This window comes from Littorina saxatilis, linkage group LG2 (genome assembly GCF_037325665.1).
Source record: "Littorina saxatilis isolate snail1 linkage group LG2, US_GU_Lsax_2.0, whole genome shotgun sequence".
Classification (NCBI taxonomy): Eukaryota; Metazoa; Mollusca; class Gastropoda; order Littorinimorpha; family Littorinidae; genus Littorina; species Littorina saxatilis.
The window spans coordinates 45,779,687-45,788,572 of record NC_090246.1 but is presented as its reverse complement, the minus strand read 5'-3'; the positions used below and the strand labels follow the sequence as shown (position 1 = coordinate 45,788,572).

Genomic DNA, 8,886 nt, shown 5'->3' with positions numbered 1-8,886 from the left:
TTCACTCGGAAACTGCATGGCTTTATTTCATCAACTGGTATAATAATATAAATAAATAATGTCTACATTTGCTATACAGAAATTTCATCGCTTTGAATAAGCAAATAAACAAAGAAAAATACTGTACACACGCGTGAACAAAGAAGACGAAACCGCAAATGCCGTTATTTCGTTCACACGCCGGAAAAGTATTTTTTTGGTCTTTTTATTTATCGCTATCACGCGCAGGCACCATTGTTCCTCTGCTTACAATAATCAGTAAATATATGATCGTGGTCTATATGTGCACAATATGTTGTCCGGCATCGTGGACTAATTTCGGATCATGCGGAAGGAACTGACTTACGTGTGCCCAACACGAACAGGGAAAAGATCTGTACTTTTGCCACACGGCTTTTCAGCCGGCAGACTTTCTCACTCACCAGCTGGTCACTGATAAAGCTATCGATTTTTGCTCACAAACAATTATGTCGCTGTGAGTTCCGAACCACTTTACATAATTTTCAAGCCTGGCAGGAGCACTGTCATCAGCAGCAAAGGAAGCGACATCGATGTGGCAACTGGCGAACTGCTTATTCCTGTAGATACACAACACCAAATAACGTTTCAGTCAGAATGCAGTTGAACACCCAATCCAACCACTAGTAAAACAAAAACCCAGCTCAATCCCCTATGTCACAAACAAGCACACACTTGACAAATTTAACAGACAGATAGAAACACACACACACACACACACCCACACCGTGCCCACACACCCACACACACATACACACACAGAACTGTACAAACACACACGCACATATATGCGCGCGCGCACGCACGCACGCACATACACACGCACGCATACACACACGCGCACGCACGCACACACACACGCGCACGCGCACACAGACACACACACACACAGAAACACACGCACACACACAGAAACACACCCACACACACACACACCACCACCACCACCACCACCATACCTTTCAGAGAGGAGGAAGTGGAGAAAATTAATGGAGACATAAAGCGAGAGAAGCGCGAGCGTGCCAGAGAAAATTGAATTGAATTGAATTTTATTTATCGAGGGTAACAGAGGCAATGTAAACATGCTTTTCTTCATCCAGCCCTCGCCCATTGAGGGTAACTCGATTAATAACAAGAAGAAATAGAAGTTAAGTTAATCAACATACAATTTACATAATTAACGTGTCAAACAATTAAAAAGACATTTCAAAAAGCATTATGAATATCAAGCAATGCTGAAATATTATCACAGAATGATTGACTTGTAGTTGTTTGCAAGAGAACAGCATGTAGAGTTCCTTGATCGATGTTTCACTGACTTGCATTTTATCAGGAATGGAGTTCCACAATATGGCGCCAGAATAAGAAAGACTTGACTTGTACAGGTCAATTCTAGGGGTTGGGGTAATTAATTTGTTTAGTTTTCTTGAATTGATCAGTTTGAAATTTGAGGCAATGAGTGTAGGTGCATGCTATGCATCATTGCACCATTCTATGCATCATTGCACCTTTGTTACAGGTAAATCTTAATTTGATAGGAAGAATCTTTAATTGTTTATAATCAGACGTAGAGAGAGATGCCTTTTTTAAAAGAATTAATTTAACAGCTCGTCTATGTAAAGAGCACAAGTGTTTCAAAGTGTTTGCACTTGCAGAGTCCCACACTGTGGACGCATAATCAATAGTTAAGTAAATATATGCCTGAAAAAACCAGTTTCCGTGTGCGTAGGTCTAGAAAGTGTTTAATTTTTGATAACTGATATATGGTTATTCCCAACACTTTATGGTTATCAACTTCAGTTACATCTTGATTTTGTATTTGTAGTTTAGGAAATCTCGATGATAGATTTTGTCGTTTTTGTCTAGTGGTTAGAAGCATGCATTTAGTTTTATTTGGGTTCAGCGACATATGGTTTAGTTCTGACCATTCCAGCAATCGATCAATGTTTTCTTGGAGGACTCTTGCTAGCTCACTTAGATCTTTGTGACTAGAATGAATTGTAGTATCATCTGCAAATAGTTCACACATACATTTAACAAATAATAGTAGGTCATTAATATAGATAGAAAATAGTAAAGGACCAAGAATAGAACCTTGTGGAACTCCAAACCTTACTGTTTGTTTACAAGAGTGATTGATTCAGATAAGTACTTTGCTGTCTGTCTGACAAGAACGAGAGCGAGAGAGAGAGAGAGAGAGGGAGAGAGAGAGAGAGAGAGAGAGAGAGAGAGAGAGAGAGAGAGAGAGAGAGAGAGAGAGAATAATTATGCAATTGCTGACCAAAGATAGGCTTACTTTTTACTCTATTAGGAAAATAGGGAATACCGTCAAAAGGCGCCAGTGGTGTGCACTGCCACTGAAATAATAATGCACACATTAACTCTCCTAAGTATATGTATATGCTGCCATCAATGGTATGACTTACCGCAATCAAAGTAATGGGTCTGTGCGTCGACAATGAAGTCTATCATGTCTTCTGGAAGCGTGCCACAAATGCCTCCTACACAGGTGTAATATGACCGCAAAACTCTGTCCAGGAAAACAACGGCACATACACAGGATGTTACATTTTTAAACGCCGCATATACTTTAACATGATGTGACTTAGAGTCCAATTACTGCTTACGATACCAACACCCCCCCACCCCCCCCCCCCACCCCCTTTTTCAGCCCACTCTCGAGTCTACACACACTCTCGCGCAAACAGTATATCGCATGTTGCATTCAACGCATTGCTGATCAACGCTAATGGCCCCGTCACACAGTGCTACGTCCTTAGGCACGACCATTACATGCCGATCACGCCGATCTGAAAAAGTTATCAAATCGGGGCATATCGCCGTCAAAATCCAGAGCGTGGCCAATCGTGGGCCTAACGTGGGAGGATCTCCATGAACGTGGTTTGGTCGGGGTGGGATCTGCTAGATCGGGAAGCTGCACGCTCTCCCTACGCTTATTTTGAACTGCACAAAACAAGCGTAGCCGGGTCGTGGCGCAGTACAGTCTTGATGTAGTTTTTATTTTATTTGCCATGTGCTGGATTTTGACGGCGAAGATGAACGGACCTGATATGTGGTTTTATCACGACCACCGAGATCTAACCACAATGCTACCACGCTGCTGGTACGATAATGGCGTTCCCGCTACGTTCTTAATAAGACTTTGTCACGCTTTCTGTAGGCAACGACCCGGCTACGGTTTTTATATTTAGTCAAGTTTTGACTAAATATTTTAACATCGAGGGGGAATCGAAACGAGGGTCGTGGTGTATGTGCGTGTGTGTGTGCGTGTGTGTGTGTGTGTGTGTGTGTGTGTGTGTGTGTGTGTAGAGCGATTCAGACTAAACTACTGGACCGATCTTTATGAAATTTGACATGAGAGTTCCTGGGTATGAAATCCCCGAACGTTTTTTTCATTTTTTTGATAAATGTCTTTGATGACGTCATATCCGGCTTTTCGTGAAAGTTGAGGCGGCACTGTCACGCCCTCATTTTTCAACCAAATTGGTTGAAATTTTGGTCAAGTACTCTTCGACGAAGCCCGGGGTTCGGTATTGCATTTCAGCTTGGTGGCTTAAAAATTAATTAATGACTTTGGTCATTAAAAATCGGAAAATTGTAAAAAAAAATAAAAATTTATAAAACGATCCAAATTTACGTTTATCTTATTCTCCATCATTTGCTGATTCCAAAAACATATAAATATGTTATATTCGGATTAAAAACAAGCTCTGAAAATTAAATATATAAAAATTATTATCAAAATTTTTTTTTCGAAATCAATTTAAAAACACTTTCATCTTATTCCTTGTCGGTTCCTGATTCCAAAAATATATAGATATGATATGTTTGGATTAAAAACACGCTCAGAAAGTTAAAACAAAGAGAGGTACAGAAAAGCGTGCTATCCTTCTCAGCGCAACGAATACCCCGCTCTTCTTGTCAATTCCACGTGCACTGCCTTTGCCACGGGCGGTGGAGTGACGATGCTACGAGTATACGGTCTTGCTGCGTTGCGTTGCGTTCAGTTTCATTCTGTGAGTTCGACAGCTACTTGACTAAATATTGTATTTTCGCCTTACGCGACTTGTTTTTTCTGCAAGCGTGGGGAGAGCGTGCAGCTTCCCGACCCCACCCCGATCAAACCACGCTCATGGAGATCCTCCCACGTTTGGCCTACGATTGGCCACTCTCTCGATCGGACAATTTTAGAACGTAGTAGGAGCGGCGTATGCGTGTGATTGGGGTGTAAGGTATTCTAATATTGAGAAGTAGAATCAGCAGCCTTTTCAGTGGTTGATCTAACAGTAACACGCATCAGTTGGATCCACTCACTAATTCTTCATTCTCACCTACAATACTGGTCCTTGCTTGTGATGACCGAGCCTTCAAGACTTTGGGTGTAAACTGTTGTACAGTTAGCCAGATCAGGATGAATGCACGCGTACACTGCCCTTTGTCTCCACAACAGAAATGCCACAGCTGGAACACAATGAAACATCGCGAAGAAGGAAAATAATTATACTGAGTTATGAAAATGCTCAGAAACGACACGCGCCCGCGCGTGCGCGCACACACACACACACACACACACACACACAGACACAGTTAAAGGCACAGTGCAGCTCACAGCCTTCGTTTTGCGTTTTTGTTGCAGCTGAGTGCATTTACAGTTCAAAAATCCTCCTATGGTAGTAAAACAAACCCAAAACTACCCAACGACGACATCTGTGAAGCTCGACAGTTTCTTGTTCACGCGAGTGCATGAATTAACCTAGTTATTACGTGGTGTTTGGTCGGAGTTCGATTCAACAGAGTGATTCCGGCCTCGATTTTGTTTTACACAAACTCATGATGACGTCTGATATAGTTTGCTAGTGACGTGTCTTTTTGTGCATGATGTGGTGATCTACCTGATCTAAATTTAGATCCAAAAATAGGTCAAGACCAGCCGGGTCCGAGTACGAAATTAATTCGAAAAAAAATCGCAGTTCTTGACTCTTTGGGTGCAAGTCAATGAAACTTGGTAGTTCTTCTAAAGGATAGCTGCCTGAGGTATGACTAAAAGCCCCAGGGGCTCCGTGCACCTGGATTTGACAAGTTCAGTACCTTTAAAGGCAGAGTAAGCCTCCCGTAAACCATCACAGATACGGTCAGGCATTTACACACAGTACAAACACCCTTTCATTCAAACACTCACCAATTGAGAACATCCTAGGTGCCCTCCGTAAAGAGCGAACAATTTTCAAAGAATTTATTTTTGCGTGGTTTATCTTACCCCTGAGCCATCGTGAACCCGTGTGATCCAGTTTTCCCCCTTTTCACAATGCAGTCGTCATAGTTAGTCATTTGAATGCGACTCGACGTGAGCTTATCTACAATAGCACGTTTTTTTATGCACGAAATAACGGCTGTGGTTCACAAGAACTCTAGCGATGGCTTTTGACTGTTGAGAGGAACGGCGATTTGCCGGACTGATAAACCGGGCCGTCGTCTGCTACGACCCTTGCGTGACCCTGCTTCCGGGCTTTTCTTTTTCTAAACTTTCACAACTTCGAATTGTTCTGATCTTGTCTTGATGAAAAACGAATTCTTTTATGATTAAAGAATGTTTGTGTAACAAGCTGTCAATTTATTATTTAGATTTTAAAAGTTAGGTCTAGCGCAAAAACGAGGCGCCATTGTTCTTCAGGGCCAAGTCCACGAAAATAAATTCTTGGAAAATGTCTCACGCTTGACAGAAAGCAGCCAGGATGTTCCCGTTCGGTGAGCGTTCAAATGGAAGTATGCTTGTACTGTATACAACTCTCCTGTGTTCACTTTCAAGTGAATAACTATCGTTCTGATATCATTTTAAAGTGAAGCTAAAGAAACCTGGTATCGGCACTGCTGTGCATCTCCTATGATCTCAATGGTATCAAGGCACGCCTTTGCCGCGACAAGGTTTGCCGATACCGGCACTTGTCTTGTCTAGACAGTGACGTCATTCATAGATGACGCCAATCATAAATGACGTTTGTCAAGGGAACTTATGCTTTCAAGTGTTGCTGCTTCCAGTGACAGGAAGGTATAGAGATTGATTATTGTATACAATCAATTTATCATTGTATACACAAATTACACAAACGTCATCTTGTGAGGGACCAAAAAATATTGAAACTCTCGGATGATTTTGTTGTGTGGTATCAACCTCGACCTACGGTCTCGGTTGATACCACAAAAAAATCATCCTCGAGTTTCAATATTTTTCGGTCCCTCACTCGATGACGTTGTGTAATCTCTATGTATTTAGACGCTCGGGGAGCTCTGTGATGGTTTACGGGAGGCTTACTGTGCCTTTAAAGAAAACTGACAGACCCAAGAACAGAACACTACAAAAGCAAACTTAAAAAAACAACGACGACGACGACGTGAACAACAACAACAACAACAACACCAACACCAACAACAACAACAACAACAACAACAACACTAAGACAAGGCAAGTTTATTTCTTCTTACCTGTGATGAGTGTTCTTGTGACTATCATCTTTCTTATTTGAGTTGATTCGGTGAAGCTAGCTGTATCAGTCAGTACCTGTCGTGTCTACAAAAAATATGTCTTAGTCTCCTCAAAGGCCTGAGTGCCTATCCTGTCAGTACTTTGCTGGCTTTTCTTCCCGCACGCAGGTTATTGTAACTGATTAAGGAGTGTGACAGTGCACGTAGAGTAGCCTAACACTGATGATCAGTGGAAATCAAGCTCACACGTTTCTGTATACAGTATGGTAACCCAAGACGTGTGTGTGCGTGTGTGTGTGTGTGTCAGTGTGTGTGTGTGTGTGTGCGTGTGCCTGTGCGTGCGTGTGCACGGTATGCGTGCGTGTATGTGTGTGTGTATGTGAGCGACCACATTCATGTGGGCGCAGTGTTTACAGGCCGCTTGATAGGGCTTGTAGGCCCGTCACATGATCAGTTAATTGCTACAGAGTGCGAGGCAGTCCTCAGTCAATTATAGGCACGGAGTCCCAGTCTGTCAGCAAATATTTGACAGTGGAATTATCAATGTTCACTTATACCTTTAGAATGATAAACCATTCCGTAAACGGAAGGGAAAATGCACATAGACATTCGTGTCACTGACGCAGATCGAAACAATTGAAATGTCCGTGATAACCAAGTGGTCGTGACACCTCAGTAAAAGCCAATGGTCATTTAATGCACACATCCCTTCAAGTTTTGGAACTATCAGTCTCATTCACGGTGTTCTGAGCCTGTACGGCACCAACAACACAGTGTCGCATTCATGATCTAATTGACATTAATCTATCAGAGACCAATAGGTTTGAATTCCACTGCAATTCCACTGTGGACTGGGTGGCCGAGTGGTAACGCGCTCGGAAGCGAGAGGTTGTGAGTTCGACCCTGGGTCAGGGCGTTAGCAATTTTTATCCCCCTTTTCCTAACCTAGGTGGTGGGTTCAAGTGCTAGTCTTTCGGATGAGACGAAAAACCGAGGTCCCTTCGTGTACACTACGAAATGGCTGCGATCTGCTGGCCGATGTGAATGCGTGACGTATTGTGTAAAAAAAATTCCATCTCACACGGCACTAAATAAATCCCTGCGCCTTGAATATGTGCGCGATATAAATTGCATAAAAATAAAAAATAAAATAAAAAATAAATCCCTGCGCTTAGAACTGTACCGCCCACGGAATACGCGCGATATAAGCCTCATATTGATTGATTGATTGCAATGCCAATTGATTTTTAACCAACTGATCGAAGTAGCTGATCGATATCATTTGCAAGTGTGTTCTTTTTAAGTTTAAGTTTGAAATCATCGGCCGCGAAGGTTTTTTGAGCCAAAGAAGATATTTGCCTTGCCACAAGTTGTCAGACTCAGTGACCAGCTTTGTTGTCGGTCCCACAGACAGGGTCGTGGTATTGAAGTCTGTTTCACTGATTTTTGAGGCCGTTGATACAGACACTGACATACACTGACACACACACACACACGCACACACACACACACACTAAAATGAAATCAAATCAAATTTTATTTCACGAGGGTTGTGGCATAAGCAATATAAACGAGCTTCTTTTCAACCAGCCCTCGCCCAGAGAGGAACTATTCTAATCTTAAATACATATATGTATATACCCGCTTCGCCGGGTACGGCTTCGCCGGAAAGAAGTGGAGCCGAATACCCGGCTCACCGTACGAAGGAAGGGAGATAAAGGCGCAAAACACTGGAGAAGATAAGGAAGAGTTACTGGGAATGGATGTACAGAAAAACCACAATCGGTTCAGCGCTGCGCGCTGAGAGCACGCACGTGTTCAAAATTTTCCACGATTGTGTCCGGGGTCTACTACTACTTTGGCCGTGAATCGTGAACACACAGACAGACAGACAGACACACACAAGCCGTATATAGATATAGATACAAACGTAAAACAATTACAAAAGATAAGCATGGCAGTTAAAAAAAAAAAAAAAAGGCAGAAAAACTATTCACATCTTCTATCTATATCTATATATATATATATACGACTAGTGTCTGTCTGTCTGTCTGTCTGTCTGTCTGTCTGTCTGTCTGTCTGTTCGCGATGCACGGCCAAAGTTCTCGGTGGATCTTTTTCAAATTTGGACACCGTATTCAGCTACACAACCTCATCGATGAGATATTTCAACACGTGCTCTCAGCGCGCAGCGCTGTGCGCGCTGAACCGCTTTTTGTTGTTTTTTTTTGTCGGGATCCACTACCAGTAACTCTTCCTTATCTTCTCCAGTGTTTTCAGCCGCGATTATCTCCCTTCCTCCGTGTGGCGTCAATCCATATTCCCGTTACTACGTTACTATTTTTAGAAGGTCACTGCACGTTACTA

General features: G+C 42.5%; 1 long non-coding RNA gene across 1 annotated transcript; it reads right to left on the bottom strand.

The window, feature by feature from the left end:
* Positions 1-6,748, bottom strand: LOC138955558 (uncharacterized). Its single transcript, XR_011452267.1, has 4 exons — positions 6,520-6,748; positions 4,371-4,500; positions 2,445-2,548; positions 1-578 (listed from the first exon to the last, which is right to left on the bottom strand). It is a non-coding gene; the product is annotated as an uncharacterized lncRNA (long non-coding RNA).
* Between the last annotated feature and the right edge of the window lie 2,138 nt (positions 6,749-8,886).